Below are 24,838 nucleotides of genomic sequence, written 5' to 3'. Positions count from 1 at the left end.
TGGAAGCCGAAGTATATTTGAGGGATGGAGAAGTGGAGCAATTAGGAAGAAAAATGGATCTTGGAGTCACCTTAACCTGGTTTCATATCCAAACTCCCATCACTTATCCTAAAAGCTGTGTGACCTTGAACAAGTTAGTTACTTCATTTCTCTGAGCTTTAGTTTCCACATCTGTAGAATGGAGACACTACTACTGAAATAGCTTGGTTGTTAAATAGATTAAGGGAAATAATGTTTATATAAAACACTGAAGATGATGCCTGGTACAGAGAAATGCTCAATACATGATGGCAGTGATTATTATGTGTAAAAGAAACATCTGAAAGTTTAAACACTAAGCACACATGACCTCATGTGTTTTCAATAGTTTATTCTGCACAACCTCCTCCCTCTTTTTTGGAAGACATGAGGATGCGACCCAGGACTAGAAATGTAGCATCTTGACACCATCTACCCTCATAAGCATACTGAACATAATTTATAACTGTACCATATTATTGGCACCTAAGGTAATTTTAAAAATCCATATATATCACCATCACTTGGCACTCACGAAAAAAAAACCTAGAAATTTATTCTTTTCTCTTTTGAGTTTTGGATCATCCTGGGTACCTGTGTGAATACACTTGTCAAGATTGTGATTCATTTCAGTATCGGAAGCTGTGTTAGAAGAGAGTCACATAACCTTAAAAGAATGTATTGGAAATATCCTGGTGAACAAATTGGCAACATTGGTGCCAGAGGCACACTGTGATCATGCCCCTGAGTGTTTCTTCATACATCAGGGATATTAGAAGGATTCGCAGATGATACTGAGTCAAATCATTTGGCAACAATATAAAGAAACCTGATACGTATTATATTGAAAATTTTTTACACACTAAATGTGAGTCACCGAGAGATTATTCTTTAATGAAAACTCAATGAAAAAGGTGAAATTCTCTCCACACCTTTTATCTTGAACTGTCCTAGGACCTGATCCTCTTTTAGCTTTAATTCAAACAGTGCTTTTGGAACTTTCTTTTCTTTTACCTTCTTTCTGTTTTATGCTAACCTTTTTAGAATTTGAAATTGTTTCTCTTAATCACCTCTTTTAAAGTAACATAGAACACTTAAAATTTAAATCAAAGAAGTGCTGACCTGGATACTGTACATTTCTATCTTTCTTAGATAGGTATGATGATTCTAAGGCTCCATTTTTTAATGCATCTTGTTGATAAGATTTCTAAAGTTTCCTGACCCAGGAATTTTATGCCCAGAGTAAAAATAATGGGAAAGAGCCCTATTTATTTTGTTCCTCTCAAATCAGGACCCATAATCCAAACATTCTGAGTAGAGCAGCATACCCTTGTGAACACAGGATGGCCTTTAGGAGCTGAGAGATCCGGTTTAAATCTTAGCTGCTTAGCGGCCATCATGCTTTATCACTTTGGGTCACTTACTTAACTGTGTTAAGCCTGCTCTGCTGATCTACAAAATAACTGTACTTCACAGTGTTGGTCTGTGATTTAATGTGATATTGCATCGAAAGCAATTAAGCACAGTGCCTGGCACATAGAAAAAGTATGCAGTAAATGGGCTGGTTATTATTATTATATAATTCCACAGTTGGGCAGTACCAATTCAGGATCTGCACTCCATTTCCTCTAGCCCAGGAGCAGGCTCACATATGCTCATGTGCACTGGGGAGAAGGAAGACTCCTTTTTGATATGGAAATCTTACAATATCAGTTAAAACTATGAAGAAATGAAACACACAATCTCTCTCAGACCCCAAACCTTTGAACAGATGACAGAAGTTGCCTTCTTGAGCCATGAGAAAAAAGATATAGATAGAATGAACGATAAGTTTTGGGGGAAAATTCTGGGGTTTATATACTGTATTTGACAAATCTAAGAAACAAAAACATCATAGAACATTTTGCTATGTAGACTAATAATGAAATGCACGCATCGTCTTACTTAAGGTTCAACACACCTTATGAGATTGTGGCAAAAACAGAGGGATGAAGTTTCCTGGGGGAAGGCAGTGGATTTTTTTTTTTTTTTCTGTTATTGTTTGTTGTTTAACATCTGGAGTTAGTTCTGTCATCTCCCTGAGAAAATGAAGCACATACTCTCATGCCATTTGATGTGGAAATAAGTTTGCTTTTCTTTCTTTTGTGAGTATTTATCTCAGAATGTCACATTCACTTGGTCTGCTTAAAGGAGAATTAGTCTACACTCAGTCTTCTACCCCAGGCCTCGCGAAACTTTCTTAAACTTTCCCCATCTGACCCATAGGAGGCTGCTGGTTCTGCTGGAAAACCATCTACCGGAGGATTTCAAAGAGAAGAGAAGATGAACATTATAACCTTTTTGCTGGTTGGGGTTCTCATTTAATTCCAGGCATAACAGGAGGCAAAAAAGGTAGAGATGGAAAGGTGGTCCAGACCAGTGAACTAGGGCTAGAGCAGCAATGTCCTTTCCTTGTCCCAGAGATGTGCTGAGCATGACGATGAAAAGGAAAGGCAATTCTATGTATGATGCCTTTTCATCATTTTCCAAAAAAATTTTCTTTAGCAAAATTCTCCTTCCTTCCCATTTACTCTGCTTCATATAGGTAGATACCTACCACATTCTTTGCTTGAATTGTTCTTGCTGCTAGACATTTCTGCAATTTGCTGCACTTGCCTGTAACCAAGGGTAAGGGTTACTGGGAAACACAGATCCCAATATATGTTACCACCACTGATGTGTAACTTGGGCCGAGGTCCCTATTTGTTAGTACAAGTGGGTGAAAATCCTAAAGAATACCAAAGGTCATAGTAAATCTGGACTCATCTACTCTTCCAGGTCTTTGTCAGTCCCATTTGAGAATGATCATGGCAGGTTACAAATGGGAAGAGACAATGTCAGCCGAGATGAATTTTTCAGCATTTGAACAAAGAACTGAACTACCAGATGATTAGAGAAAAACCTACATAAGATGGTAGCAGTGGTTTGGGCACAAATTTTATGGCTTTCCATTAAAAAAAGGAAAGAATCCTACTCTTTAATTAACATCAAACAACTTTAGATGTTCCTTTTCTCTAGTTTCACTGTGTTTAGAGGGCATGTTGGATTGAAGGAGTCATGACAAATGCTCAGGGCAAAGAATTTTCAGCTGCAGCAACCACACTGAGAGTCAGTACCTTTGAAGACTCTATCAGCACCGTAATACTGCTAAACTTTTTTTCTTTCCCAGATATTTCCACTTATTACGGTGCAAGCGACCTATAAAATTCCTCTTATGCAAGATCTCATGAATACTTCATCAACCAGTCAACTGTGATTGTAACTGAGAAGTCTAACTTTCTCACTGGGGTAATTGAAACCTTGATTAGCTTGCTCGAGTGCTTAGGTGTCTCAGTAATAGACACCGAACATATGTACTGATACTGTAGTTAGATGGAGATTTAAGTTGTGCTCACTAACCTAAGTAACTATGGTATGAATCACAGAGATATAGGCTACATAACCAAATCAAACAAAATAGATATGTTCTGCCCTCTTAGATTCCAGAGATGCTATGTTCCTTCCTTCCTCGACTACACTGCCCTCTCCCACCCTTAATTTTTACCTTCCCCTAAAGCTCTGTCCTCAGCTCATTCCCCGTCCTTCCTTCCTCCTCCTTTCTCTCAGTCTGTTTGTCAGAGAATCCATCTATTCCTACTCAGAGTTGGAGAAAAAAAGCCCTTCCAACAGCCTACAAGGCCTGACATGATCTGGTCCCCCCACTACTTGTCCTGGGTCATTCTGTTCTATCCCCGCTGGTCAACTTCCCTCAGAGACTTTCCACTTGTGTTCTCTCTGCGCTCAGACAGGGCTACCGAGTCTCTGCTTCAATGTCTCCTAATCAGTGAGGACTTCCCTGACGACCTTACCTAGAATAATCCCTAATGAACTTCCTAGCTCCATTCTTCCCTACTGTAGTCTTCCTAACATAAAAGGTCAAAACCTAGTTAAACTTCAGATACGCTTCTCATTTTCTAAGAACTGGAAGCTGGAGTTCGTCGATTTACATAATAATAGTTTTCAGCCTGGGAATTCTCAAAACATGAAATTACCCAGAACCTCTCTACACATAATTCCCTACACATCTCATATTTCTTTATTGTGGAAAATCGGAGTGGCCTTGAAATAAGCATGACCCGCCTTCGAATGGTGGGTTTCTTTCCTAATCATCCAAAGGTTGTGGTTCACTGACCTCTACATTTATTTTCTTAAAAATGCCAATGCTTAGTGTTTCTGAGGGCTGAAATCCATGACATTTGTCACAGGGACATAGCGCCACACTCTGCAGCGAAAGTTCACTTGTGTAGAGATGAGTGTTTACATAGAGCCTCCAAGGTTAAAAGAAAACATGTTTTCTAACTTTGAAAAGGAGATCTTTGTTTTGAATGAGATATTTGCATGATCCACACACATTCATAACACACAGCTTTGCCAGTGATCTTTTGGTTTAAGACCAAACCGTCTCAGGTTCAGGAGGAAAGTTTAGATGAAAAGTTCCTTGAGTTTATTTGTATAAATGACTCCCTCTTGGCAGAGGGGAGACTCATAGAAGAAACTGATCTGCTGCAGGAGAGGAAGCCAGTTAAGTGAATTCCGGGATATGTTCACTAAAGCAGCCCTCTCTTGTATTCAGCACAACCAGCTTACTGTTCAGCCTCCTTAGGAAACAAATAAAAAATTAATGCATCTTTCACATGCTGTACATATCAGGAGGTTTGACAGACAAACAGATCTTTGCACACTAGTGTGGTCGTGAAGAGAATCTCGAAGGTAAATTATTCAAAATGAGAAGAAGGAAGAAAAGAAGACTGTTATGTGCAAATCTCCTTGTATATTAAACTTGCAGTTGGTTACAAAGCGGTCATGCACCGATAATGAAGGCTGGATGTAATCCCCAAGGCCTTCTTTTAAAATTTGCCTTACAACTGCAAAAACATGGGATCTGAAGTTGGAGGAAAAATTGCCTCTCCCGTCACAGTCCATTAGAATGCTGAACTCTGATTAGCTAGAAGTTAATCGACAATCTGGAGCATGGAAGAGGTTTTCAAATGCTGCAAGTTTCTGCAGACGTATTTTTCTTAGTAGATATTGGAGTATCCCTCTTTCCATCTGGGAAAGAAAAACAATTGAGTTTGACATGCCTCTATGGACCTCGACTTGATTAAAATCTACGAAGCGCTTTGGGCGCCTATAGGAAGTTAATCTATAACTTAAAAAAAAATTCTATTTTGAACCAAAGGAACAAAATAAAATTCTGAAGTGACTGATAAGATATTTTAATGGGAAAGCATCTTGGGGAGGGGTGGGTGGGGGGAAAGGGCAAAACAAGTGGTATGTTACAGCTCCGAGAGCTGAGTTTACTGCCTTATTACTGTCACCATCTTAGAAGATGCAAGAGGCAGCACAATCAATTAGGTTTTTGATGAGACCAATTTGGGTGGGTTGAAAAGCACCTTGGAGACCTGGAAAAGAATATCAGATTACCTTGACAAGTAGAAATATACACTCAGAACAGGAAAGACCCTCAAGAAATGTGCTCCAGTCCTCTGCCTGTGAATAGGGTTCAATGACCTCCTGCAGGAACCTATGCTGATACTTAATCACTTCTAAACGGAAATACTTCCTGACGTCTAATTAAAAGCTGTCAGTTTCTTAAGCCCATATCTTGTCTATTGGCTGCTGAGAAATAGAAACCTGGTCAATATCTTCCTTAAAAAATTCATCAGGGAGGTATAAGGTGTCCCTAGGAAGCACTGTGGTGCCTGAGTCCCACAAAAGTAAAGCTGATCCTCAAATGCAATGTGGGGCAATTTCTGACTTTGTAGTGTAAATGCTGGGAGGAGGGATGGGGTAAGAGAGGCCCTTAGGAAAATTAGTTTGGACTCCAAATTAAGCCGCTCAACATCATTTTCTAAAATAACAAGTCTCTCATACAGAGTCCTCTCTATAAATTTAATAATGTTTAGGTTTTCCCCTGGGTCTTCTCTCCTTGTTGGACATTATTTTTTAAATTATAGGTTTCTCCATCCTCATATGTATGTCTCTCCCACCCCCAAAAATGAACCAAGCTGGGAAAAAAATACCCTAAAAGATGGGCTAACCAATATCTAGAGTAAGGCTATTCCCAGTTTTCCACGCTCTAATTCTCGCAACACATCATAGCATTTGTTTTGTAACATTTTAAGGTGCAACTGTAAACTTGTAAGATTGGTTCCAATATATCTGTTGAAACCAGGAATCCCATCCTTCAAATGGCCACCTTGGGAAGCCATAAACTTATTTTGGTGAGGACCATTACTCTGTGATTGAAACTCCTCTTTCAGAATTGAGCTCTGAATCAAATAAAATCACTCTCATTATTTTAGATCCGCAATATTTTTGACCAGAGATTTTGTTACCCAGTTCGACCATACATCTTATTCATAAAACTTGGCTCGATATCACTTTTGGCTGATTTCAAAAATCAAATCTACCCTCAAATTGCAAAGACTTAGTACCCCTGAAAAGATCTAAAGCACAGGCCACATAACCCTTAGGACAAATCTAAAACAGGCATTTTCAAAATATTTTGGGAAACGTCATTATCTTTCTTTTTTTTTTTTATAAATTTATTTATTTATTTGTTTTTATTTTTGGCTGTGTTGGGTCCTCATTGCTGTGCGCGGGCTTTCTCTAGTTGCGGCGAGCAGGGTCTACTCTTCATTGCGGTGCGCGGGCTTCTCATTGTCGTGGCTTCTCTTGTTGCGGAGCGTGGGTTCTAGGCACGCGGGCTTCAGTAGTTGTGGCACGTGGGCTCAGCAGTTGTGGCTCGCAGGCTCTAGAGCGCAGGCTCAGTAGTTGTGGCGCACGGGCTTAGTTGCTCCGCGGCATGTGGGATCTTCCCAGGCCAGGGATGGAACCCGTGTCCCCTGCACTGGCAGGCGGATTCTTAAGCACTGCGCCACCAGGGAAGCCCTGTCATTTTCTTTCAATTAAGATAACAATGTGGGTAAAATTCCTTTGACTCTACACATTTCTGGTTTGTCTTTAAAAAATAGTCATACCTCATATACTGCTGATTCACGATTAGTACTCTAACACTAAGAATCAAAAACCTTTTTCTAGTGAATTTATGCATGTTCTTGTGTCTATGCTGTCTGCTTGATGCCCTTAATTATTTTCTATTTGACTAATTCCTAACTGAACTTATTTCTGAGGGAAGATACACATCAAAAAAATGTTCATATATATATATTAAATTTGCATATACATATTAAAATTTATATATATATATATATAAATTTTAATGAAGTGTTAGAAATTCCTCTGGGCTTATTGCCATTGATAATTTTTCTGTCCTTTTGGTGATGGGAAAGACAGGGAAAGGAAGAAAAGGCCCAGGAAGCAAAAAAGCTAAGGCAAATGGAGCCTTATTTGCACCCAGTGACTTGTACCTTCTCTGAGAAGCAGGAAACTTTCATTGAGTAACTACCATGTAGGGGGATCAGCGAAAGTATCACAGACAAGGCTCTTGTGCTTCTGGCACTTCGGGGTCATCCAAAGAAGCACTAGAGTGTTAGTCCTCTTTCAGTCAATCTCCTAGACTGTCAGTTGAAATAGTATTCTAGAGCCTAGAGTCTAGATCCTCTTTTTTTTTTCAGTCATCATTGAGAATAAATGTCACATGGGAGGGAATCAAATTCTTTGCGAATAAAGATTCTGTCTTGGACTAACAAGGCACCAATTCTTTCACAGTAGTAAACGAAAATGGTTTTGCTCAATTTACTTTTCACAAAGCCATCTTGATTGCCAGTCAGAACTCTGTGCTCTTCTAAGAAGAAGGTGATTGTTTGATGAGTTGTTGTCCCACTTTCCAGGATACTGACAGAAAGATGTCCTTCCAGTAATTATGGGGTAGCACCTTTCCCTTTATTGATGTCTGAACAATCAGGGTAATTTTCATACATAGAGAAACATATATAACACTAAACAATGACTGGAAGCCAAGCAACACAAATAAAAAAAGGAAAGCTGATGAGGCACAGAAAAGCATGGCAAAACGGCCCCTAGAGGTCACAGCGGTCCTGCAGTGAACCTGACACTTCCATGCTGTATTGTTGGTAAGGGAAATGTCATTTTCATTAAGTAGAAGAGAGAGAGCATACCTCTAAACCTCTCTTCCCTCAGATTAAATTGGAGACCCCAAGGACTGCTTCCCTAACCATCACGTCAAGATACGCTCATCCTTTTTCATATATGTTAATATATGTTAAATATGTAACATGGATTCAGATAACCAAAGATTTCCTTTATGTACATTTGCTTCAGTCTTGGCTTAGTTTAACAGCATCTGAAAGGGCAGGCGCTGTGTTGGTTTAGTTTGCTTCATGTATGATATATTCAGATAAGCACTCAAGTATAAGCTGAACAGAGCATCTAATACAAAGGCGGCATGTAATAAGTATTTCTTAATTAATGAAGACAGTGATGATTAATTTAGTGTAAATACTAGCTTAGCACGTGTGATAACAACATTCTGACTTAGGTTTATCTCTTTTGACAGTTTGGCCTTTTTTAAAGAGCTGTGCTTAATTTATGGGAGGAACAACTCTAAGGGCAGAGGCAGATTCACCATGAAGCTAAATGAAGCAAGGGCATCAGTACCCCTCACTTGCATGGGGTGGGGGAGGGGCGCTGGCAACGTGTTCACCTGCCCATGTGTTTTTGTGAAGTTTGCAAAAGAAAAATATTTTCATATTCTTTTTCCTAAATGGATCATCCCAATTTATATAAACTCAGACCTCACAAATCTGGATCTTCCTTTGTTTAAGGGATATATAAAAACCTGAGGAGAACTCTAATGAAGAATAAGGGAAATGCTGAAAGTTTGGGAAATGCCAAACCACGAACCAAAAAAAGATGGATAACTAAGCTCAGGGAAGACAGGATTAAGGGATATAACTCTATCTATCCGTGGACACGGATATAACTCTATCCATGGAAGTGGATATTTATTTAAAGGACAAAGCTTATCTGATATCTTCCAGGTTTCCAGAAGCAGAATAACAGTGCCTGCGTTTGAACTTTAAGAAGAGAAACTCTGTTTGAGAATTAAAAAGAATTTTATAGTAAGAATGGCAAAGCAGTGGAACCAAGTCAAGTTATGAACCTGCTTTCTCTAAAAACCTATTTGAAGAATAGCTATTTAGCTGCTAAAAGGCTCTGGAAAACATGCCAGGAGCCTGAGTTACGAGATAAACCCACGGGGAATTCCTCACTTTCTATTCTAGGATATTTTGGCTCTAGAAGTATGTATGTCTGAGTCAGTAGTTCATAAAACGGGAAAAATAACATGAATATCTTGTTATTCAACCCCTTGAATCTGGGGTTGCTATAGCCAGAAAGAGTTGATCTGTGAAAATACCTGAAAATTAAATTAGAGTGTGGATCACTTCACAATTGGGTTTGGATAGGATAGAGGGCAGGACCAGGGTATCCTGCTTTAAGATTCTCTTTTCAAAACTAGAAATAATAAGGACATTGTTACATGGTGGTGATTGTATTCTGGGAAGCAAGCCATTCCATCTGTATATGCACATTGCAGCTACATTCCACAATGTAAAACCCATCCCACTTGTGATTATATCCTTGATCATGACCTAGATTTGGCCAAATATCACTGCTTCCTTACTGATGGAAATATCCTTGTCTTACTATGCTAATGATCTACTGCCCTCTCCTTTACCTCCTTCCTCCCTGGATACTATGCCATTATTTATAGAGGAGTTTTCTGGCTTCATCATGAATCTTCTGCTTAAGTTGCCTTATTTATTGGTATAGAGGGATTTTGCCATTAGGCCTGACATGTTGGACAAATAACTTACTAGGGGATTTAGGGAGTTTACAGACACACTGGATTTTATTTCCTGTACAAAGCTTTGCAATAATAAACGTTGTATTTTAGATTTGACTTCTTTCAGTGTGAACTTCTGTATAATGCCTTTCTGACTCACAGATACTCTACTACAATGAAATCTCAATGTTACTTTCTACATACTGTGCATGTTTATGCTTAAGTACTATAAAGGTAAAATACAACACTATGATATACTTAAGAAATTTAATATGACTAAATTTTATCCTGTAAAACTTAACGACTATTTTTCTTCTTTTAAAATGCAGCAACTCCCCTAAATAAAAGTTTTATTCCCTTCAAAGGGTTTTTGAAGATGGCAAGACTTAGAGAAGGTAGAAAGATCAGGTGTATGTTTGAAAAATAGTCCTTCTGTAATGATTTTTACCATAAACAGAAAAACATCCTAGAGACATAAGCAGGGGAGTAGCTGGCCATGGATAAATAATGAAGATTTAAGGGGTCACAGTCAGTCATAAGGGAACAGTAAATCACAAAGTAATGCTGACAAATGAGAGGCTGGATACTAGAATGTACAAATAAAACAGTAAACATGAGGTACTTCCTGTGCCTTTGGATAGCTCACTCAAGAGTTATATGTACGTGGAAAATATAGGTCACTTTGGGATTTCACAATGATGAGTGATGGGGTGAATGTAGATAAGTTTAAGTACTTCAGTCAAATATTTGCTGTATCAATGTTGATGAAGAGTCAAAAGAATCATTAAAATAATGAAAGGTTTTGGAAAAACTGGCCAAGGAAGGCCAGGGGAAGGGGAAGGAGACAGCTAGAGGGCTTTGAAGCATTTAATACAAAAGACATTTATTATTAGATGTCTAGCACACAAGGAGCACGATCGCCAGTTACAAATATGGTTACGGATCAATAAATATCTGCTGGTGACTATGTGCCACACACTCTGCTGTGTGACAAAAATCACAGACAGGTGAGATACATTTATTCCAGAGGAACTCACAGCATAAAGGAGAAAGCAGGTCTGCACACCACCAATTATAATGAACGCAGTGTGACATCACACTAACCACGTGATGGAAGCATACAAACTAGGGAGTGATGAATTCTCCTTGGAGTTGAGGAGGAGAGATTAGGAAAGATGTAATGGAGAAAGTCACCACTGAACGGAGTCCTGAAGGAAGAAAACGATTTCACCAGGTGAAAGGACGATGGCGCACATGATGGCATTCTAAGCAGAGGAAAAGAAGAGTGGTTGGGGGCGAATTAGACTGTCAAGGGTTTCCAAGTGATAGTTTAGACTTTACTGTCACCCGTGGGCGGCCACTAAAGGTCTGAGAAGATGGGTCTCCCAGTGAGACCTAGGTTTTATCATTATTTTTTAAATTTTTAAAATTGAAGTATAGTTGATTTACAGTGTTGTGTTAATTACTGCTGTACAGCAAAGTGACTCAGTTAAACATATATATACATTCTTTTTCATATTCTTTTCCATTATGGTTTATACAGGACATTGAATATAGTTTCCTGTGCTATACAGTAGGACCTTGTTGTTTATCCATTCTATATATACCAGTTTGCATCTGCTAATCCCAAACTCCCACTCCATCCCTCTCCCACCCGCCTCCCCCTTGGCAACCACCAGTCTTTTCTCTATGTCCCTGATTGTGTTTCTGTTTCATAGACAGGTTCATTTGTGTCATATTTTAGATTCCACATATAAGTGATATCATATGGCATTTGTCTTTCTCCTTCTGACTTACTTCACTTAGTATAATAATCTCTAATTGCATCCATGTCGCTGCAAATGGGAGACCTAGGTCTTAGAAAGAAATATCTTGCAGTGGTATAAAGATGGTTTGGAGGGTACTAAGTCTGAAGTCAGGATGACTGAAAAGATTACTGCAGGGGAGAGACAACAAATCCCAAAACTAGGGCAGTTGAAGTGACTGTGATTCAGACAGAATCAACATGAACTGGGGGTTGAATAGATGTGAATGGTGGCAGAGAAGAAGATATCAAGTCGTATAATTAACCAAAACAGAGAATATGTTTATTTAATTAACAGAAGCAGAGGATATGTTTATTTAATTAACCAAAACAGAGAATATGTTCATTAATTAGTTATATAATTAACCAAAACAGGAAATTGGGAATAGATGTAATGAGTTCCATTCTGAATATGCTGAGTTTGAGACAGTTGTGGGAAATCTAGTTAGAGACACCCAACAGACAATAAACTTGAGGCTAGAGCTGAAGAATAAGATCACAACTCAAGAAAGAGTAGAAACCGTGAGAATAGATATGAACTGTTCAGGAAAAATTATGCAGGACAAAGGGTAGACCCTTGGTAATGCTCACATTTAAGATTGAAGGACGGGGATCCAAAGGAATAGACTGTGGAGATATTCCTACTGAAAGTCAAAACCAAGAAATCCTGCCCACGTTATGACAAAGGATTGTTCTACTGATCGGGATACGTGTGTATCATAGTATAAGGCAGAGTAGGGGGAAAATCAGGAGTATAAAGCATATATTGTATATCTAATCTACTATAGGCACTAAAAAGACACAGAAGTACAGTATCTTTTGCCTCCAGGGATACAGAAGTAAGTTCAGGACTATCGGCTAAGCAAGACTTGGGTCTCACTAAGGCTTGGGTCACTCCCAGCAGTATCCTGCTGAGCATGCAAGATGAGGGCAGCAGTTCTGCCTCAGGGGCAATATATAAAGACATGAATGTCACCTGGAAAGGAAAGGGGAAATCAACAGTCCAGTTGATACCACATCTCTTCTAGTGAAACTCCTAATTCCCATCTTCTCTAAAAGCTAACCCCTCTTAAGGAGGGACTGCATTTGAAAGTTAAAACACAAGAGACTGTATCTGTTTTCTGTGATTTCCCTAGCAGAATCTCACCTCCACCCCCTTGTTTGCATGTGCTATATTAAGGGTCAGCAAGCTTTTTCTGTAAAGGGCCAGATGGTAAATATTTTCAGCCTTGTGGGTCATATGGACCCTGTCTCAAAGACTCAGCACCACCGTTGCCATCATAGAGTGAAAGCAGCCACAGACAATACAGAAACAAAGGAGCTTGGCTGTGAGCCAACACAACTTTATTTATAAAAGCAGAGGGCAGGCTGGGTTTGGCCCCTGGGTCATAGACTGCTGATCCCTGATCTATAGCACGGGGGAAGCCAATACCAGAGGATGCCAATCTGAAAAACACAGATCATAGAGCTGGATTATGAGACCAAAACAGACAAGTTGAGTTGTGGAATGTCCTTGATGGGGAGAAAAAAATCCTAGACCTAGAAAGATTAGGCAGCCACTTACATGATGTTCTTTCAGAGGTACAAGAAAGGCTGCCTTTCTCCCCAACATTTCCTCTATCAGCTAGCCATGCTGCAAGAAGTTCTTGACAGCAGAATTGCTCTGCCAGATTAAGGCACTGTCCTGAATTTAAAGGGCATGCATGTAGTGGAGAATTGAGTGACACAGTGCTGCATTAGTTTATCAGATCAATTAGCTGACAGCTGGCAGAGAACAAGGACCAGGGCAAAAAGAATCCAGGATGAACTCAATGTCTTTGTAAGTTCCTTAGAATTTTTCACTTTTTTGGCACTAAAAGTATGCTTTTACTGTACTACATGCTTTGCTATACATCCCATCTTTTGTCAGAGCTCCTGTCTGCTTCTAGGTAAGATCTCTGTTTGCATAGCCTCCATAGTTCAGATGACAAGGTTATAATTATTTAATTGAAATGATAAAGCCCTTGGGAAGACTCTTTCTCTCAAGGGGGGCAGAATTCATTTTTATTTCTCCTATACCACATAAGGATACACAACTTATGAAATAGTTAGGGTTTGTATAAAAAAAATCATCTAATTGTGACTAGTGAAGTCTTCTAAACAAGAAAACTCAGTGATTCCTATACTTACAGAAAAAGTTATAGTGCTAAAATCTAAGTCTTAATTTAAAATACTGATTGTACAAGGAACTTTAATGCTGAAACCTGTCAGCCATTGCCATGTGGCTTTCCCATTTGGCACATTTTTTTTCTTTCCATTGCGTTTATTATGCTGTAACACATTATTTTCCTAATAATAATGTTTATAGTTTATTATCTCGCTTTCCCCACTACAAGTCAAATTTCATGAGGGCAGAAATTTTAGTAAACTAAAAAGTGCCAGTAGCTAGAACAGTATCTTTAATTCAGTGGGAACTCAGTAAATATTTGCTGAATGAATGAATGAGAAAAAGCAAGCAAGCAAGCTGGAAAAGCAGAGCTGTCTTGTATCAGCATATTCCAGCTAAAGACAGAAAACAAACAAAGAAGGGTACCTTGGAAATAAACAAATAATCTTTTCTATTTAAAGTTCTATTCCCCAAGATTCTTTTTTAAACTATTTAAATGAACCCAAGTGTGCATTTCACAAAAACATCTCCTTCATTTGTATTTTGCGAATTTGCAACTTTTGGCAATTCAAACAATGCTGAGCAGCAATGTACTTTTGGGTTGTCTATTTTATAGATACTTTCCAGGCACTTACAAAAATATTCGAGCAGCAATATCTACATACATAAGCAGTTATAGTTACAGTAATAGTTATAAATTAATTTGCCCTATGCATTAAAGCCTGTGGCCTAAAGGATTATCTAAAACTTATTTGGCCTAAATAATGCTCAAATGTAATAAAAATGTATTTCTATGAAAATATTATATGCTTTAGACTTTTAATATAGTATGAAAGAACAACTACATAATTATGATGTATTAAAGAAGCTTAATCTGAAATTGATTTTTTATTTATAAATCTTGTATTTTAAACTAAGGAGCAAGTACTTGGGCAAATACTTTCTTAGAGATGTCATCTGATGAAGGAGAATGGCTTGTAACACTAAAAATAATTAATCTTCAAAATAAAGTTTCCAGGTTGTAAGGGACATCAACCCATATCTCCCATCTGGAGATTACAATTGGTCATGACAGTTATATTTATTATTTCATCCACATTTTAGCTGATCATCTGTCTTGCTCTTCCGAATCACTGTGGCTTTATTTGTCTCTAATGTACATGAAGCTTGTTTCTTTTTCTTCTAGACCAAAGACAACGGAGCAAAAACAACTTCTACACTATTCCAAACTATACTGTCTCCATATAAACAAGTTTGGCTCTTTTATGCACTATTAGTGAAATCTGAAAAAAATAAATGACTTCAACTAAACCATCATAGTGAGTAATCCACTAATTTGAACACAGAATTTATAAGATCTTGAAGAATAATAGACTTTTAACATCTTCCAATTCAAAATGCCAGGATTTAAACGAATGACTGGTCTATTCCCTGGCTTTTCGGGAATACCATACAATCTCTGATTTGCCTAAAAGTCCTATCAAGAAAATCAGGACATTCTGATTATTGTGAGACCAAACACTTGCAGAAAATAAAATCAAAACAGTTATATGAGCAAAAATAGAAACTGTTTCATCATCAGGATTATAACATGTTTTAGATCTAAAAAAAAAAAAAAGGGCTTCAAAGACTGTATTCTATGACTTTGAAATTTGATTCAAGGAGAGAATGAGAGGAAACAAAAGGAAAACATATATATATATTTAATATATAAATATATTTATATAAATGTATTTATATAAATATAGATAGATATATTTAGAAGGATATTTGGTCTGACTTCAAATCATACTATTACTTTTGTGAAAGGTTTCTGTGATTAAATTACAACCCCTTATAAAATTAACAGTTTGCATTTGTTAACTAAAAGACAGCCTAGCTGAGGTAAATAATGGTTCTTAAATCAAAATGTACAGCAGAGACAAGTAGCAGAAGGCTTATGAAGCACTAGTGTGAATGGGCCCAACTGGCAATTCACCAATTACCAATTGCCACAGGCAAGTTTAATGAGGGTATTATGTAAAAACAAAAAGAGAAAGCAAGATTACACCGGTCTATTTACAGGTAACTTCCAATAGTCAATGATGGTTAGCATGGCACCAAAGACCAGGTATTTTGAAAAAGGCATCATGAAATGAGCTAATTAATATGTTAAATCACAACTGAAGGGATAACCAATGGCACTATACACTAAATGCTGATGATCATATACATACAGGCATAAGCTGCTAGGAAGTACAAGTAAGTATACACTTAGGGCTTAAACTTTCACAAGACTTTTTATTATTATTATTTTAAGAAAAATATATTCACAATTTAAATACATATGTACTTGCACAGACAAATGTCTGGAAGAATATATGGCAAGCTATTAATATTATCTCTGGGTAGTAGGATTTCAGTTAATATTTTTTTTCTTTTTTGCCTATGGTTTCTAATTTTCCTACAATTAACATGCATGATTTAAAAATTTTACAAGTCATATGAACCAGAACATCTTTCAATGATACAGAAAATATTAGTAATTAAAACAATACTTTACAGTGATCAAGTCAATAATTGAAATTATTGTTAATATATTAAATTGATGTGACAAATAGATGCATTATTAATTTATCTAGTACAAATTCTGCTTATTAATTTGAGTCACCTTGCATGGTCTTCCAAATGAAAATTTAAAAAAAAAAATCTTTAGCAGATAACCCTAAAGCCGGGTTTCTCAATCTTGCCAAGGATTATTTCTTTGTTGTGAGGGACCGTCCTGTACATTGTAGGATATTTAGCGGCATCCCAGGCTTCATCCACTAGATGCTAGCAGCACTTCCTCCTTGTTTGTGACAACCAAAAATGTCTCTAGACCTCGCCTAATGTCTCCTGGGAGGCAAGATCATCCCTGGATAAGACCCACTGCCCCAAACACCAGACAAGTCAGTCTTTAAGTAACTGATTTTGCCCTAGATAATCTGCATCAATTAGCCTATTGCTCAGGCCGGCTGTCAGTCATAAGAAGTAATTGAAGCTTGGTTACTGCTTGTCCAACCATATGATAGATAACCTTTAGATCATAATAACTACCTGAAAGCTGCTTCCCTGGAAATGAAATAATTGTGTTTCCACTTTGAACTCAGCATGGAAAACTAGGAAATATACATGTTTACCACTATACATAAACACCAACTCAGTTGGGGAATAACAAAAAAAGGAAGGACTTCTTTAAATGTGAAAGGCTGCAGTACACATGTCTCTTCTTTGAAGCCTTCCTTAAATCAGACAGAACAAATGCCTCTCTCCTCTGCTTTCTCACAAGCCCTTTGTATATATGTATCATTTTATTATTAGAATTTGTTCCTTTGACAGCCTTTTCCACTAGAATGTGAGCTCTGGACAGCCAAAAATTTGATTTTCTTCATCTTTGATTGTTTGGTTCATTCATTATTAAATTAATTCATTGAGTTAATATAACTCAATGAGTATATATGTGTGTGTGTGTGTGTGTGTGTGTGTATATATATGTGTGTGTGTGGGTGTATACACCCACACCCACACACACACACATATCCTTAGTGATTAGCCTACCCATGGTAGGCTAATTATAGTGCTGGTCTCTGAGGATATGGAGATGAACACATTACAGGGTAAAATATGCTAGGATGGAGGTACGAAAGTACCCAGAAGTGATATCTAGGCTAAAGTTGGAGCAGTAGGGAGGGCTTCTTAGATGAAGTGACTTGAACAAGTTGTTAAAGCAACTGGAGAGGAAGTGGGGGGAGGAGAAGAAGAGGGAGGAGACATATTGGGCAAAAGGAGCTCCATGGGCAGGGTTCCAGGGAGAGTCCTGCCTCCTACTGCCTCGTACAGGGACTAGGGCATGTTTTCTGATAAACAAATGAGGATGAAGCAGAATGAAGAAAAACAGCAAGCTGAGAGGGTGATACCAGTAGCATTAACCTCTGGAATCTTCCTGCTCAGGTTTTAACAGGCAGGCTTTGATAACAATCAATAGCTTTGGCCAATCTCAGGGCCACTGGAAAAGGTCAGCTCATATATTTTCCTGCTTATCTTATAACTTTCCTGCTAGTGAAACCGAGCAGGACCCTGTGGGCCTCCTGGGCAGGAAAGTCTTTCTGTGTCCCCTGTTTCTTGTTTGTAGAGAATAGACTCCAGCCTCCGTGACCTTCCTTGAGTTCCAAATGGCAGGTTCAAACAGTTACTAATCAGGGAAGGGAGGGGATGCAGAGACAAGGGAGGGGCAGCCAAGAAACAGTAGTGCAGCCTTGGGGCAGGGTCCTGGTTCCGCCTCAAGGGATACACATAACAATATCTTTGAGTTCTTTACAGAACTAAAACCCCCAACAAATGGAAGATGAACTGCTTGATGAAGCATTCTTCACTCCAGAGAGAAGGTCATAGTTTGATAACCTCAAGAACCACAGCTCATCAGGAGACCACGGGAGGCCAGATTAAAGGAATGCAGACCCTGCACATACCCTGATACTTACTAGCAACCCTGCCCTTGAACCATTGCTATTAAACTCCTCACCAAACTCCCCTGGGTTGGGACACACAGTTTTGAGGGGCATGAGCCTGCTGTGTCCCCCTTTGCCTGGCAAAGCAATAAAGCTATTCTTCTCTACTTCACCCAAAACTCTGTCTCCAAAATTCGATCCGGCACCACTGCACAGAGGCCGAGTTTCAGCATCACTTCCAGGTGTTTGGATATAATTCAATAATAACTTATTTATGGGGAACACTTCCTTGAAAAATTCTATGTGAGGTGTTATTGCTAGAACTAAAGATATTGCATTTTGTTTCCTGGTTCTAGTTATTACTAGACTTTAATGAGAAAAGTAGGCATTGAACTGATTTTGTTAATATTTTCAGTGTTAGCTATTATGTTGTCTTAGATTTCTAAAGGGCAATATCCAGCTTGCCATAAACAATTCTGACAACTTTGAGAAATATCTTTAGAAACATTTATGATATCCTAAATTTTTATAATATTAATCTAAAATGTATACCCATTTAAAAACCATTTATACCAGTAGGCATTTTTCTCATGTTGGGGAATGTGGGTTTTCTTTAAACCATGGATGCCATTATTACATATTCCTTTAGTTCCTTATGATATAATATTTAGCTTATTTATACAAGGAACAATCATATCAGAAAAATAGGGCATCTACTTCTGGCCCAAAGTAAACAGTCAAACAGAATGCAACAGTTGATAGGTGACATCGTTTTCTAAAGAAGAATTCAATGATGTCTGCATAATACAGTAAAGTCTGCTCTCCGGCACAGCTGGGGAATGAAGTATTCTGGTCAAATATTCTGCTTAATAGAGTTACCATGTATTTTACATGGATTGCCTATTTTCAAAGAGTTGCAATAGCTCAAAATAAACCTAAGGTTATGTAGCCAGGGTGGTCCCATCTGAGCTCAAAGGGAATTATCTGGGTGTGTGTGATTAAATAGGGGGAGCTGGTGGGCCCTTAGGGCTCTATCTGCATGAAAGGATTTATGCTGGTACCTTATTTATCCTTGCCTTCTAGGAAAAGGAAGATACCTGCCTAGGTGCCTGAACAAAAGGGAGGAAGAAGGGCAATGGAGGGGATTATGGTTTTAGGATCCCCTTTAGGTCTCTAGGACTTCAAAAAAAAACTTTTAAGCCTCCAAGGAGAAAGGGATCAGAAGAGACGAGAAATAAACTTTTTAAGAAGGGTCTCAGGAAGCGTGGCTACGTCTGCACTGAGCATAACCCCACACTCAAGGACTGCAAGGATTGATGGCAAAATTGGAGCAGCAGGAGACTGCAACCTTGGCCCGGATGTGGCCATTATCATTGAGGGCAACTCAAGCAGCTTTGCCAGCAAAAGGCATTCAGCAGAGTGAGAGCTGCAGGAGGACAGAAAGGGCAGGACTTTGTCTATTTTGTTTAATGCTATATCCTCATCACCCTAGAACAGGAGGCACTCAAATATGTGTGGGCAAATGTCAAGCGGTGACTATAGATGACACATGTTTGAGCCCATATGAGATGACTCCAGATGTACTTGTGGGAGTGGAGACTTTGCAGAGAGCTTGAGTCCTGCCAGTGGGGGTAAAGAAGAGATAATCTGGGATATCTGGATTATTGTTACTAGTGTAAACATCTGAATTCACAGGTGATGAGACAGTTAGCTTACAAATAAAACTATATTATTTCAAGAGGCACATCAGGGTCTTTGCTGTTTCTCAAGGGCATCTTCATAATATTAATTACCATTTTATTGGCAAAGCAAATATGCTTTTGCTTTCAACTTTGCAATCAACTTTTGAGGCATCTAGTAGAGATTTTGGATGATGGAATTCTAGATAATAGAGTTTATATTACTGATTAAGACTTCTTTGTTCAAGAACATATTTGGTTTCTAACATAAGTCCACCATTTTTACAATACTGTACTACAGTTTCCTTTAAATGTCAAGTGCTTTGTGAATTGAAGGCTTAAAAATGTTTCAAAATAACTTAGTGTTCTTGGATCAGGGATTATATACACAGTCTTTTTATGCAAAAATTCATCCTCATTTCTTTAAAGGCAAATTGCCTTTAATGAATGAATAAAATGTTCTATATATTATCAATTTAGCCTTTGAGTGCAGATGCAGATGCTCACCTTGCTTTCCAATTATAGTTTAGATTTAGACATGATTGAGTCCTTGTAAAGAGGAAGATGGCTTGAGGAAAATGAGAGCTTCTCAAAATTAAGTATCTCCATAAGCCAAAATGGCTACAAGGAGCTTTCAGATAAGGTTAGATTTTAAAAGAACAATTACTTAAGACAGAAGGAAGAACATCCCTAACTGAGAATTAAGATAAGAGTGACCTTGGTTGTCATAACTCCCGATGCCACACTGGCTAGTGAGCAATTAACACAAGATGACAATCACACATTTGCCTCCAGGCCTTCATTTACTGAGCCTTCGATACTGTGCTCACAAAGTTTCTCTCTGTTGTAAGAGGCTCAGGTCCTCTTAGGCACTTCCTGCTGTTTTGTTCTGCTGCCTCCACTGTCAATACTTGACTTTTCCCAGTCTGGAAGGAGAGTTCAAGTGATTATGGCTTATTCAGCCAACCTTAGGATGGTCTGGGCTTTAAGTAATCTTAGTTCTTTTGATTTTGTAAACCACATTAATTTGCAACAGTTTAGATTTTATCCTGAGGACACAAGTCATTAAAGAATCATAAGCCAGGAAAGTAACATTATTTTGTTTGTTTGGTTTTTTAAGTTTTACTCTGACTATAATGTGGGGAATGGATTCGAAGTTAGAAATGGTAAGAGAAGTAGGCAGAGAGACCAGTCAGGACATCATTGTAATTAATAGTCCAGCTGAGAGATGGCGGGGGCCCAGAACTAAAGTAGCGTCAGTGGGCTTGGCGAGAAATGGGTGAAGTCCAAAAATATTTAGGAGGTAGAAGCAACAAGACTGAACAATGGCATAAAACGCCATGATTTATAGATATCACTTAGCCTCCTAACACTTAGCCGTTTTAATGCTCACCTAAGAGCAGCTGAAAAATTGTTAAAGTCTTGATTTTTAAAAAAATTCTTAAAGTTTAGTTATCAAATGAACAGTAGCAAACACTTATTTTGTTGAGGGGAAATCTGCTAGCCTGATTAATAGTAATGGTAACATTTTCTTCTTAAGTTAGGCCAATGGATCTAATAATCCTATAAAGCCTTGTTCCTCTATTTCTAGTATATAAGATATAGAATGAGGACGCTCACACAACAAATATTTATTGAGTGCCTGGGTAACAGATTGTTCTTTAAAAAACAAATCAAAAACACACAGAAGCAGCAGGAAACTGACAGATTTAAAAGAGGAAAGAAATATTTTCTATAATTTATTTGGAGCTATGAAAGTTATTGAAGTATAATACTTGCCTCAAACACTTTCCCAACAGCTGAAATTAATTTTTATGCCTAAGGAAGATGCTGCATGGTGGTGAAACACACAAGGTTCACTGATTTTGAACATTCTATTCCAAATATCTCGAAAGAAAAAAGACTGTGCAGTCAACTATTTGAGCTACTCGAATGACTGAAGCATAAAGGAGGATAAGCAAAAGAGATGTTTTGATATTATGTAAATCTGGAATTTTTCTTCTACAAAATATTCAACTTAAATTTAGGGATTATTAATTAACCTTGCCTATATTATAAGCAGTTTTTAAAACTCTCCTGCTCTCAGAGAAGCTAACTAGAAAGAGAGTCTTAATTCTGAATTTAGAAATGTTTCCAATTACATATATCTTCATGACAATATATAGGACATTCAACTGAACATCTTCAATATCCTTATTAGTTGAGTAATATGTAATATGAATGATATGAATAATTTATAGAGCAGCATCTCATAGAGATTGCCCAATTTTGCTTTCATTCATTTGAATGTGATTATTTTGAAAAAGGTCTTAATCCATAATGTCAACCCTTTTTGTTTATTTCCATTTGCCCCATCTTTTAGAGGTTATCTCTTTTAGGAAGATTTTTTTGGTATCTGTATTTTGTTTATGCTACACATGCCAAATAGATCTCCCAAGATGAAACTCTGAGTTCATTTGGAAGTAATTTTTGGTAGCACATGAATCAGAACTCTTATTTTCTTCTCAGCACTACTGGTATTTTATTGCTTCCATCTATAGTCCAATATGCTTTTAAGCGCCAAGAACCCTGAGGCCAAACACACAAAGCACTAAGAAAATGGGAACTTGTGGCGATGACAACTTTTGTCTCTCTTTCAAGGTTCTTCCCTCCCCTGGGAGAGTGAAATCACCTTAAGCTCACTATGAAACAGGGACATGGTGAGCATAGATGATTGACTGAAGTTGGTGATGTTGATTTAGGAGTCTTCGGCTTATAGGTCAGGTGTAAAACTCTTAAACTTACTTGTCAAAGTCAGCTTGTCAAAGTCCTATGGATTTTTCCAGACTGCCTAAATGTCACTTTCCCTATGAAGGCTTCTCTGGCCAGCTCAGGCAGGGTTAGGCAGTCTCTCTTTTGTATTACTATAGCACCCTGACATATTCCTACGGCAGCACTTATCAAACTATATTGCATTTGTCCGTCGCCCTCCACTCATGGATAGAAACCATTCTCTCCCTTTTGTCTCTGGACTAAAGCATTACCAAAATCAAGTTGGTTCTCAATAAGTAATAATTGAATGGACAGGCAGAGAATGGCTAATAATACTCTCCATCTGCACAGCATAGGTTATGAGGTGTTTTCACATCATGGTGAGGAAGCCATGGCAGGAATTATCACTCATATTTTAAAAATGAGGAAACTGATGCCCAGAGAGGTTATGTGACCAACTCAAGTTCAAAAGAGCTAAAAAGTTGCACACTACTTCTCATGACAGCAAGTCTAAAAGGATTGGTAAATAGAAGTGGTAGCAGTAGTATTCTGTAGGACACGTGGCAATGGCTGGCCAAGACACAGTGTAGGAGCTGGTCACCTGTTTTGAAAGCTCCCAAACGCTTAGCAGGTTCTCAAGAAGTTAACTTAAATGCACACACAACCGAGCTTCAGAATGTCAACTTATTTACAATGAGAATGATTTGTGACAAATAATTTCCCTGTACTCAAGCTACACCCACAGTGAAGCCAGTAGACAAAAAGATATATCCTGTTTATGTATGGAATACAAATGACTCTCTGAAATTCCCACCATGACTCATAGACTCTAAAGAGAAAGAAGTTCTTTGAGATCAGTAGTGTAATCCCACCATTTCCTAACTAACTAACTAGCTAACTAGCTAGAAAGATAAATGACTTATCTAATCACATAGCTTGTTTGTGAGAGCACCAGGACATAGAATCAGTTCTTCTTAACAATAATATCTTTACCTTTTTAAAACTAAGCTATGACTGAGAAATAATACAAGTAAAGTTCTTGGCAAGCCTTCTAAGCATCTGGCTAATAGGACTAAACATAGGCTGTCACACAGGAATTATAATTAAACAAATGCTGCAACATGAGAGAAGTACAGCAAATTCTACTCTATGTCCACGTATTGGGGAGGTAGGGGGCACATAATATGACAGGCAGTGTTTTAGGATCCCATTTATGTTAAAAACAAGGTCCTTTTTCATAGAGATTGACAATATTAATTATATTTATTCATCTCTATTAACCCATAGACATTGATGTTACCAAAGAAGAAAATTATTGGACTTATCTTTTCCGTGTCAACTGAAGTGTATTTTCTAGTCCCCGTCCCTTTTCAACATACATTTTTTTTTTTCTTTTTGAAAATTATCCAAGTAAGTATAACCTGGGTGTGTTCCTAACGTCTAAGTTTTGAAAAAGCCACTCATTGCCAGTAGAATATATTTTGCTACTTATTGACCAGCTAAAAAGTTAAATATGTGTGTCTATTAAGAGGCAAAGACCTAAGACAAAAATCAGATAATATTCTCAGCAAAAAATAAGACAAATGATCATATTTATGAAAGTTTCTGGTTTAGCTTCTATTATCAAAGCCGGGGTGTACTCTCGGTTGTCTGTCCTAAATCAGTAGATGAAAGCAAGTGCTTTCCACAAGTATATTTGTATTTCATAGACTGTGCAAATCACACCAAAATCAAATGATTTCATGGAGCAACACCATCAATTAAGAGAGAGAGTCTTATTTAGCAAAGGATTGCTTTGGGGATAGAAACATACCTCTAACTACAATGAATTAGTTTGTTGATTGATCTTCCTGCTGGGGATAATTGCTAGAATTCCTTCTTTAACATAAAGGGACTTTTACCTGTTTGATATCAACTACTGTGCATATCTTTCTGTTACTATCATAATCGGAGACTGTGCTCTTCTATGCCTTCACTGGATGCAGAGAAATATTCCCACAGCATTTATACAACAAAGCTTTTGCTTCCCTCTAGCATCATAACTGGCACCCTGATAATCGACCTCCGATTAATGCTAACGTTTACCATTATCCCCAAGAGTTACAGTTTGAAAAAGGAGAGCTC

The 24,838-nt window shown here is 37.9% G+C and overlaps 1 protein-coding gene across 4 annotated transcripts in view; it reads right to left on the bottom strand.

Annotated features, from left to right (window-relative positions):
- The window catches only part of DIAPH2 (diaphanous related formin 2), an 857,286-nt gene that overhangs the window by 198,018 nt on the left and 634,430 nt on the right, over nucleotides 1–24,838 (bottom strand). The window lies entirely within an intron of this gene.

The sequence above is a fragment of the Balaenoptera ricei genome, chromosome X (assembly GCF_028023285.1).
Source record: "Balaenoptera ricei isolate mBalRic1 chromosome X, mBalRic1.hap2, whole genome shotgun sequence".
Lineage (NCBI taxonomy): Eukaryota > Metazoa > Chordata > Mammalia > Artiodactyla > Balaenopteridae > Balaenoptera > Balaenoptera ricei.
The sequence above is the reverse complement of the archived record's forward strand: the minus strand, read 5'-3'. Positions and strand labels throughout refer to the sequence as shown.